We start from the raw sequence: 11888 nt of genomic DNA, 5'->3' as shown, positions 1-11888 counted from the left end.
GCTTCAAGTTACCAGCACGGCAGTAGCTTACATAGGGCGTATGGTGCGGCTCCTATTGGCTGCAACAGCTGCCTGTCAAACGGAAGTATAAGAAATTGTGAGAGAGGCAGCACTGAAGCAGGTAACTGCGTTGAATAAAAAGGGGGTCTTACAAAGATTTATTGTGTTTGGGACATAAATAAGCACATTGATAACATATGCTTATAATTAAAAGTTCTTTCAAAATGTGCAAAATGACAGGTGAATTTACCATCACTTTAAATAATTGTATTTAACTTAAAGGGACAGTATACTGGAACAGCTTTTTTAAATATTTTATTTTGACATATATAATCAACAACACAAATTTAAAGAAAAAACGAAAAATACAACTTAAAATTCACATTAGATCAGAATCCATTTCCCACCTATACCAATTACATATAATCATCGTAGGATTCTTGTTACTAAACAAAAACAACAATTGATATAGAAATATACTGTCTCTAGTGGGAGGAACGAAAGAAGAGAAAGCGAGAAAAAAAAAAAAAAAAATTATCTTGTTATATTTTTTTTTTTATATATCCTCTGGTTTCACTCCCTCCCGACCTCTTCCCCCCCCCTCCTCCCCCAACCATGCCCTTGGTAGATGACCAGCCAGTACTTGAGCCTGTAGATAATATGATTTCCTAAATGGTTTTACTAAGGTAACCTGTATTACAGGGGGACAGGATAATATAAACATCCTCCACTGCCTCAAAAACAGTGCAAGTCGTTCATCTGTTGGATCTGTTAAGTTATATTGTTCAAAAGTAAATTGCGAAACTAATGCTCTTTTTAATTCTTTCAGGCTAGGAGCGGATTTAGCCTTCCAGGATTTTAAAATTAAGTTACGTCCCACCAGAATAATCGTATTAATTAATTTAGCTTGATATTGGGCATTCTGTGGTTTTACCAAGAAAAAAATTTCCACTGGATGGATATCATAGTCTAATTTTAAAATTACCTTCATCCAATAAAAAATTTTTGCCCAAAACTGACCAATCTTCGGACAAGCCCAGAAACAGTGTAGTAAATCCGCGTTAGAAGCACAACATCGCGTGCAGAATTTCCTAGTTTTATACCATCGAGATAATCTCTCCGGGGTGTGATAAATCATTAATGATAATTTAATCTGAGATTCTTTCCAGGAGGTCAGGACCCAACTTTTATCTAATATTTTGAAAGAATTTTCTATACTTTCTCTATCTCTGGAAATATCTTACTCCATCTTCCCACAATATATCCTATTTGATCATCTGAAGCTTTTTGAATGAATAATGAATAAAACGGTCCAATTGAATAGAACCCTATCTTATACATATTAATCCTGGCTTGTAACTCACCTAATACCCATTCTGACCCATACTTATGTTTTAATTCGAATATCAAATGTCTTACTTGTAAGTAGGCGTAAAAGTCTTTGTTCACGAGACCATATTGGTTACTTAGTTCCTGAAATGAAATTGGGTTAAGGTCCATGTCTACTATTTGTCTAACATGGACAAGCCCCTTTATGGCCCAGTCCCTAAAGACTCTATTAGACAACCCTGGTGGGAAAGACGGGTTACCAATAATTGGTAAAAAACCAGAGACATAGGGAGACCGGTCTAGTGACCCACAGAGATCTTGCCATGCTAAAATTACATTTCTAAATGTAATTAGCGAGAAAACTGTTGAGGGCAACATAGTAATTGGGGAATGTAAGATAGCGCCTAGACTAAAAGGGGCTATCACCGCAGTTTCCCATGCAGCCGCCGCCACTTGATCTTGTTCTGTTAACCAGTCAACCGCAATTTTAACTCTGGATGCCAGACTATATAACTGTATATTCGGGAGTTTAAGACCTGCTGCTTCTCTATTATTCATTAATCTGGCAACGGCAATCCGAACCTTTGCTCCTCTCCAGATAAATTTGGCACAGACCTGATTATATTTTATTATATCCGCCTTATGTATAGGAATTGGTATGTTTTGAATTAGGTAAAAAAGTTTTGGAAAGATAATGGTTTTTATTAGCGTTACTCTTGCCGTTAATGATATAGGTAAATTCACCCAGTCTTCCAATTTCTTTTTACAATCCAAAAAACTTTTAGTGAAATTCAGCTGATACCATTCCTCCGGATTGATACTGAGTTTAATTCCTAGATATGTTATTTGAGAGGTTTCTCTAAAAGGAAATTTATTATCTTGCTCCCTCTTGTTGATCCATAACAATTCAGATTTAGATATATTAATTTTGTAGCCAGAAATGGCACCAAAAGTTTCAACCATATCCAACACAAGGGGCAAAGACTTTTTAGTATTACTCAGACATAACAATATATCGTCAGCATACATTAATACTCTCAATTTCTGATCGCCTATCTGGATTCCATCCAGTTGTTGACGGAACCAGATCGCTAATGGTTCTAGCGACAAATTAAAGAGTAATGGGGATAAAGGGCAACCTTGACGTGTTCCCCTATGTAATACTAATCGTTGAGACAACTCGCCATTAACAAGTAACACTGAATTAGGTGCTGAGTAAATTATACGTACAAATTCATACATTTGTCCAGTCAGTCCAAATTGTTCTAGTGAAAAGAATAAATGTTTCCATGATATCCGGTCAAACGCCTTTTCGGCGTCTACCGTTAGTAAAGCTAGATCAACCATATCTTTATGTCCAGTTGTTCTAAATTTGTTCCAAAAGTAATCTAATAAGGTCATGATTTTTCTTATGTTTTTAGCCGGATTTCTCCTAGACATAAACCCTGCCTGGTTCTCATGAATTAATAGTCCTAAATATGGGCTCAATCTCTTCGCTAAAATCGTTGCAAGTAATTTATAATCTGTATTTAAGACAGAAATGGGCCTATATGCATCAAGTAGTTCAGGATCTTTATTTTTTTTTGGAATTAAAGATATTGTCGCCGCGGCAAAATTTGTAGAGCATTTATTATTCTTAAAAAAATAGTAATTGAATAACTCTGCCAGTTAGGGTACTATCTGCTGATGTAGGATCCTATAAAATTCTATAGGCAGACAGTCTGGCCCTGCCGCTTTATTAGTTTTGGCTGACTTAATGGCCAGACTGATCTCTTCTACCGTTATTAAACTATTAATTTCTACTAGTATTTCAGCTGGGATTTTAGGTATCTTAACTTTATCCCAAAAACTTTTCCTACTATCTATGTCATGATCTTCAGTACTATACAGCTTAGTAAAGTAATCATAAAATACTTTAGTTATATCCTGATTATTGGTAAATCTATCTTTATTAGATCTGATAGCCGTAATGTTATTTCTGCGGGTATCCTTAATTAGCCTTGCCATAAATTTAGCTGATCTTCCTGCAAAACCACTATAAATATTTTTCTGTCTTTGTGATTCCAACGCGGATTTTTGTTTAACATGAACATCATAGGCTGATTTAGCCTCCAAGTATTTCTGCCAATTTCTATTTGATCGAGATTCTAAATATGTTTTATATGCATTCTTAACCCAGTTAGATAATTGCAATTCCTGCTGGTTAGCCTTTCTTTTACGTTTGCACATATAATTCTTGATTTCCCCCCGCAAAACAGCTTTAGCTGCTTCCCAGAAAAGTTCTGGTTTATCCTTAAAAGCACTATTCAGCCCATGATATTCCTGCCACTGTCTACAGAGCCAGTTTTGGAAATGAGTATCATTAACCAAATATTTGGGAAAAAATATAGCATGATTAGTAGACCTACTTAAACCAGAAGAGTTTAATGACAGGGAAATTACCGCATGATCGGAGATTACTATATCTCCTATCTCTGATTTCCACTCCAAACCACTCAATGTTACAGGGACTAGAAAAAAAATCTATACGTGACAGAGACTGTTGGGCTTTTGATAAGCATGTAAAAGCTCTCAAGTCAGGATGCTGCAGGTGCCAGATATCTATCAAGCCCAGTTGTCTACATATTTTCTTTAAAATAGGTATTTTCCTATCTCGTATATATCTGGGGGCATTACTGTCTCTGTCCAACATCTGGTCTGATATTAAATTGAAATCCCCCGCTATTATCAAATTTTGGCCCATAAATTTTTGCAAGTATTGTACCATTTTATTCCAGAATTCTTTATCAACTATGTTTGGTCCATATATGTTACATAATACATAATGGGTATTTTTATGTGATATCTCAATAATTATAAATCGGCCTTCCTGATCAATATGTGTAGATTCTATTTTATATTCAAATAGAAACATAGAAACATAGATATTGACGGCAGATAAGAGCCATAGGCCCAGCAAGTCTGCCCCACCTTACCTAACAGTATAAACTTATCTAGTTCGTAGGATAGCCCTATGCTTGTCCCATGCATTTTTAAAGTCCCCCACAGTGTTTGTTGCTACTACCTCTTGAGGAAGTTTATTCCATAAATCAATCACTCTTTCTGTAAAGAAGTGCTTCCTCAAATTACTCCTGAATCTACTACCCTTTAGCTTGAGCTCATGACCCCTTGTTCTAAATGTCTTATTAAAGAGGATTGCAACACCTCTTTTACGGGCGGCATTATATGGTGCAGCTATTACTTCCCCAACCCATTTGGTGCGTAGTTTCGGTATCTCCACTTCTTTCAAATGTAGCTCTTGAAGGAAAGCAATGTCAGCTTTTTGCTTTGCTAAATGCTTAATTATTGCTTTTCTCTTTATTGGGGAAGTTATACCCCCAATATTCCACAATGTTATTTTAAGTGGCACCTGCATAGCTATTTAAAAAAAGACCATGCTTGTTTCTGGGGGGATTGGCCAGGGGTAGTGAGTAAACCAGAACACCTCTGAGGTAGGAAAAAAAGAGGGAGGGAAAGAGGACGGGAGAGAGAAAAAAAAAAAAAAAAAAAAAAAAAAAAAAAAAGGACCACTAGAGAGGTAAAATTCTTATCTATTCCATTAGATACATCTTGAAAATAAAAATGATATATATATATATATATATATAAACACTCCAAAAACAAAGAATACAACCTATACATAAAAATATTGCAATAATACCGATAAGATAAAAAAAACAACAATAAAAGAAAACAAACACCCCTACAATTCTATTAGCACTCAACTTAAGTTTCAAGCCCTAATAATCTCACTGTTACAGCCTTATCAGACTCCCATTTCCTTACAGAGAGATATTGCTTCTTTATTATCATTTAAAGTATATGTGTGACCATCTTTTGTCACTAAAAGTTTTGCTGGATATACCAGCCTGACATTACATTCAGCTTTTAAAAATCTATCAAAAAAGGGGGACATTTCTCTTCTTCTAGCTGTAGTCTCAGCTGAATAGTCCTGGAAGATCAATATTTTATGAGACTGGATGTTTAATACATTGAGTTTCCTATAATATTTCAAATACAACATTTTATCCTGAAAATTCACAAACTTAAAGATGACTGGTCTAGGTTTGGGCAATGATTTATTCTCTCTGGGGCTTCCTATCCTGTGGGCTCTTTCAATCAGAAACGGAGTAGATGGAGGTGGGATCAGGAGTGCCCGAGGCAGAGTGACAGAAGCAAACAGTATTAAATCCTGGAACTCCACAGTTTCAGGGAGGCCAATCACCCGCAGGTTATTTCGCCTTGATCTGTCCTCCAGATCCTCTAATCGGGCTTGCAGCTGGGTGATGGACCTACCCTGAACCTTGATAATTGATTCATGATTGTTTACTTTGTCCTCAATGTCAGACATCCTCGATTCCACCTCATCTAATCTAAGTGTAAATTGTCTCACCTCCTCAGCTAAATTAGATATCTCAATTTTAATTTCTTTCTTAATTATTTCAAGGTGGGGTGCCATCATTTTAACTACTTCTGTTGCCAGTTCTGTCATATTATTAACCATTATGTTAGTAATTCCCCCTTCTTCAGAGGTATCAAGCGACATATCAGTGTTTTTAGCATTACCTTTCTTATCTTTTATTTTAGGTGGCATTTTTGGTGAAATACCTTTCTGAGAGGATACAAATCTATCCATTCACCTTTGTGTGTATATAAATATAGATGTGGGTTTAAAGCAATCTAGCTCTATATAGTTAGACCCCTAAAGGGTACTTCTATTTCTTTCTACAATAGTGTGATCAAACTAATTATATTTAACAAAAAGTGCGAGCAAAAAACATAAAAGCGTGACAATAAACAAAAAAACAAACAAACAAAACACCAGTGCTTATCAAAAAATAAAAGTGTCTCAATTAGACCTTATACTTTAACTGTGCAACCAAAAAGAAAAAAAAAAAAGAAAAAAATAATAATAATAAGAAAATGTCAACCTAGTTCATTCAAGATATCTATATCTTAAAGATAATACCAATACTAGCAGATTTTTCTCCTAAACAACTTGTACAGTTAGAACTGCGTATATTATAACCCTTTTTTCTGCTACAAACAACTAATCAAGAAAAGGAGAAAATATGCCCTGTGTTATAACTTTCTCAGATATATATACAATGTCAGTCAAGAAGTATATTTGTAGGCTTTTAACTTCCAGGAAGCTCCTGAAACAATGTATCTGCTAAGCCTTTTATATATCAAAACAGTTATTCTAGTTCTGCACGCTTCTTACTGAAGCCAGTTTCAACGAAAATGTTACCAATGAGTTCTCACCCCAACAGCATACTTGGGATCCGGGGGAAAAACTAGCATCAATATTTCCTCTTCGGCTCAGTTAACAAGTCCCCCAGCGACGACTTTTTGCAGATTTCCCCGGAGTCGGCCAAGCTACAGGGTCCGTGTCAAGACCGCACTGGATATAGCAGGGTGTGGGGATGGATGCGGTAATGCCTCCTGGGTCTCTAAGTTACTACTCACACAGGAACGTGGAAAGCAGTATATTTATGGAAAGCTGGGGGATTTACCCATTCTTCAGCCAGCTCAGGTAGTTTCAAGCTTAGTTCCAATTTTGTGGTTTACGGGGGACCGCAAAACCCCCGTTCCTCCAACAGCTTCACACTTGACTCGGCTTCCCGGCTTAGTGTCTTCCCCGCTGATCTTCTTACGGTGTCATCCCCATAATCACTGCCGCACCGGCTTACTGTGCTGAGTTTGAAGCACGGGGGCCGTGGGAGTTGCCCATCCCCCGTCTGCAACCAGGTGCTCCACGCACAGAATCTCCAGCAGCGGCAGCCTAATATCGCTGCTTAAATGTGCGGTTGTTGCCTCCTGCTAGGAAATGGGATTCACACCTGTTTAGCCAGATCGCCGTTTGTCAGGGGCGTCCTACAGGATTTGCAGGCTCCCACCACATCAGCTCACTCCCAGTCCCAGCCAAACCGCCGTCGGCCCATCTACTTAAGGCTCCACAGTGAGTAATGCTCGGTGGGGAAGGAGGGTGTTAATGAAACGTCCGTGTACTCAGTCAGACCGCTAGCTGGTGTAGGTCTTAGCCCAACGGAATCTAGGGTGAGGTGCTTTAGCAACAAAGCAGTGTTTCTGCCAGGTATGGACTTCCCGCCGAGATCCTCAGATCATGTACCAGCCTTGATATTGCTAGTCAGGGCAATGTACGCTTCGGCAGAATGGAGAATATTACAGTCCCAAATACTGAGCAACGAAGCAGACGGCAGCAGCTACCTACTAGCTACCTGCTTGCTCCGCCCCCAAACGGAAGTCCCCCCAGGGACAGTATACTGAAAAATATTTTATCAGTATGTTTTCAGTGTGTTTACAATTGCTTTTTTTACCAACTGCAGAGTAAAAAATGTATGAAAATTCGCTTTTTAATGTTTTTTTGTGCATATTAAAGCTCTGATTTTGTGTTTTGAAGCCACAACCTAATACAATGGGTTGAGCTTGTAAGTATAATCAGATCTCATTACTGTAGTACCACATTGTGTACATATACATGTTTATTTATCTTATATCTGTCCATAAAACAATCACCAGTACTTGGAGAGAACAATGGAAAATCAACATTTTATTACCTTATCTCTGCTATATATCCCACTGGGAGTATAATTTCTTCTGCTGGCTGTGTTTACAAAGCTTATCTATAGCTTGGACCTGCGGCCACAAACTTTCAGAATAGGTGGGGATACCACTTGCTAAACCAACTATTTCAAATGCCAATATAAGGGTAAAGGAGCTACTTGTAAACAATTTAATACACTCCAGCAGGTAAAGTGGATCATTGGGAACAAATTAAAGGGGAGAACATTTTTGAGTAAACTGTCCCTTTAAGCAATAACTCATTTTTACTGCTTGCCCCTCCCTCCTCACACTAAGATCCTTGAAGAAATCTAGTCCACTCCAAACAATCTTTTAATCATTATAAGAGGTGGATTCTGTGTACATAGATTTGCAGGCGAACAATGGGATTGAAGGGACAGTAAAATCATGATGATTCAGAAAGAACATGAAATTTTAACTTTCCAATGTAAGTACTTCTATTATCTAATTTGCTTTGTTCTCTTGGTAACTTGTTAAAAAGCACATAAGGGTAGGCTAAAGCACTGCCCTACTGGGAGTTAGCTGCTGATTGGTGGCTGCACATATAAGCCTCTTGTCATTGGCTTACCCAATGTGTTCAGCTAGCTCCCAGTGGTGCTGGTGCATTACTGCTCCTTCTACAAGATAAAAGAATGAAGCAAATATGATTATATAGGTAAACCTAAAAGTTGTTTCAAATTGTATGTTCTGAGTCATAAAAGTCAATGTTTTACTATTTATAATTAAACATTTTTTACAGCGATTCGCTAATACGGTGCTGACGTCCAAAATCCAAGGATTTTAAAACACTACTGTAATTATCGCGAGATTGGCGACTGGCACCATTTTATTATGCGTTATTTTGAAAATGTCTTCAGTTAGTAGGATAGTGTCAAATAGAAATGCATATTACAAAGAAATACTTTGAAAAAGGAAGCGTGAGTCCATGATGTAAAAGTCTTTTCTATAATCATTTTAACAAAGTGCCACAGTCACTATCATCAACATCAAGACACAGTCCTGATTAATCTTTAAGGTTTCCACCTTCAAAACAGATATCCATTGAAGACTCGGATCATGAAACATTAAAGAAAGGTAAGCTGCACTACATATTGTATACAGCCCTGTACCCATATATGACCCCTGTCTGGTGCCTGCATATATTGTAGCATGCGTAATTGAATACTGTACTAGCGTTAAACTAAACTTAGCCCTATCGCACACCTAATATGTATTACTTCAAACAGGCTTCATGTTTTTAAACACACTGGCAAGCAAAATTTAAGCGAGTACCACTTTGCCCTGCTTTAAGGAAGTTTTCTCTTAACTTTGGGTTCCCTAACCTACTGTATTAGTGGGTTATTTCTGTATTACAAAGTCAAAAGTGCTTCAGGTTCCTTTAAAGGGACACTGAACCCAAATTTTTCTTTCGTGATTCAGATAGAGCATGCAATTTTAAGCAACTTTCTAATTTACTCCTATTATCAATTTTTCTTCGTTCACTTGCTATCTTTATTTGAAAAAGAAGGCATCTAAGCTTCTTTTTTGCTTTAGACTCTGGACAGCACTTTTTTATTGGTGGATGAATTTATCTTCCAATCAGCAAGAATAACCCAGGTTATTCACCAAAAATGGACCGGCATCTAAACTTACATTCTTGCATTTTAAATAAAGATACCAAGAGAATGAAGAAAATTTGATAATAGGAGTAAATTAGAAAGTTGCTTAAAATTGCATGCTTTATCTGAATCACAAAAGAAAATTTTTGGGTTCAGTGTCCCTTTAACAGACACAATCTGCTGTTCAAATATGAAAAATATAATGAATTTTTCCCCCAGGGATGTGCATATGATTATACAGCACCTGGTATGGAGACAGTTTCCTGCAACCCTCACAGTAGTTACTGAAGCAAATAACCTTCTCTCCGTAGTGGTGGGGGGAGAAATGCATGTCCTAAACACTTGCACAGTGACAAGGATTACAAATATTGCATTACCTTAAGTTTACCATCACTTTAAAGGAATAGTCTAGTCAAATTTATTTATTTCATTTTTCGTATAGAGCATGCAATTTTAGGCAACTTTCTAATTTACTCCTATTAATTTGTCTTTGTTATCTTGTTATCTTTATTTGAAAAAGCCGAAATGTAAGCATAGGAGCCGGACCATTTTGTTTAGCACCTGGGTAGTGCTTTCTGATAGGTGTCTAAATGTAGCCACCAATCAGCAAGCGCTACTACCCAGGTGCTGAACCAAAAATGGGCCGGCTCCTAAGCTACCATTCAAATAAAGATACCAAGAGAACGAAGAAAAATTAATAGGAGTAAATTAGAAAGTTGCTTAAAATTGCATGCTCTATCCGAATCATGAAAGTTCTGTTTTGACTAGACTATACGTTTAAGGTGAAATGCCCTGTGTCATTTAAGCATGGGAACTGGAAAAAACAACCAGGAATTTAAATAAATAAACTTATCATTCTCAATGCTTGTGGATAGTTTAAGAAGAATTACAGCAAACACATTCAATCTTCAACACTCTTATACAAGTCTGTTTTGAGGTATTTTATCAAAATGAATTGGTTTGCACAAAACTACCTGTCTGAAAAGAAGTCACAGCCTTTGCACTAGCTTTTGTACCTGTGTCTATGTGAATTGTTCTTTCACAAATGCTTTGGCTGTCACTTATGTGCCAAAAGGATCATTGGTGGTATTTGGAGAATGGGTGTGCACACAGTCTATCATCTTAAACGCTTTAAGTCGTGTGCAAGAGAAAAGTAATCTCAAAAGCGGTTATAACTTTCAGAAAAGCACATTGGTATATGAAGTGCACGGCATCCAGACAGCTGTAAATTCTTCCTCTATGTATTTGAGGCTAAATAGTCTTTTCATGCATTGTAAAACTCTGCATTGAGATAAGTCTGTGAACACAATTTTGTCATTGCTGAAATGTGGAATTGTTCAGCATTTAAACTGCTATTAAAAGTATCCCCCCCACCCCTTGGCCACTAAAATTCAAATTAATTACTATATTGATGCATGAGATTAATAACAATAAATATATATATATATATATATATACACACACACATACATATATACACATACATACACACTTCAGGTATATGAGGTTGAGCATATATTATATATCAACCCTTTATATGCCAGCAAGGACTACACTACATTACTATTCGGTGCATTGACAAGCATGCATTTGATTGAGGGGGCTGCAACACTTTGATAAGCTATGTGTATTACTGGCCATACCTCTGCTTGACCCCATGACTACCAGAGCTACAGCACGCACACATATAGATCACTTTTGGCTATCAAATATGACTGCAAAACACACTGGTAATTCATCACTTGACAATAAAAATAATTAAGGGAAACTAACTACTAATAAAAAAAAGTAAAGGGATTTAATCTGTGCTCTGATAACAGTGTATTTACTTATCCACCAAGTCCGATCTCTCGTGCTTAAGTGCAATATTACCACAGACCACTTCTCCAGCATTATATTTACAACTGGCGAACCACCTCCATGTAACCATGGTTGAATCACTTCGTATCTCATTCATATTGTCCCTTACCCCGAGAGCTCGCACGGAGCCGCCGCGGTAGCCACCTATTGCTTTCTTTTTCTCCTCCTCCCTTTTTCCCGTTTTACTCCTCCTCCTACTTCTATTTCCTTGTACCGCTAAGCACACTGGGACATATACGGAATGGCGTGTGGTGTGGCGTGGCGTGACGCCAGCACGCACTGTGAGGATTGTAAGATGCGTACTGATAACGTTACGTGTTTTTGTGTTGTGTTGACCAATATTATTGCAGCTGTTTTAAAAACCATTTAGGTTTTTATTTAGTGATTTTTAGCCGAAAAATCATACTATATTTTCTCATCTTAGAATGAAGTATAAATCATTACAGTTTTACCTTG

At 37.2% G+C, this 11888-nt stretch overlaps 1 protein-coding gene across 2 annotated transcripts in view; it reads right to left on the bottom strand.

Annotated features, from left to right (window-relative positions):
* The window catches only part of NKTR (natural killer cell triggering receptor), a 150910-nt gene extending 139248 nt beyond the window's left edge, over positions 1–11662 (bottom strand). For both annotated transcript variants that reach the window (XM_053713749.1, XM_053713750.1), the window contains exon 1: positions 11542–11662. The gene's annotated coding sequence lies outside the window, so the exon portion shown is untranslated. The remainder of the gene's footprint in view (positions 1–11541) is intronic.
* Between the last annotated feature and the right edge of the window lie 226 nt (positions 11663–11888).

This window comes from Bombina bombina, chromosome 5, assembly GCF_027579735.1.
Source record: "Bombina bombina isolate aBomBom1 chromosome 5, aBomBom1.pri, whole genome shotgun sequence".
NCBI lineage: Eukaryota > Metazoa > Chordata > Amphibia > Anura > Bombinatoridae > Bombina > Bombina bombina.
The sequence above is the reverse complement of the archived record's forward strand: the minus strand, read 5'-3'. Positions and strand labels throughout refer to the sequence as shown.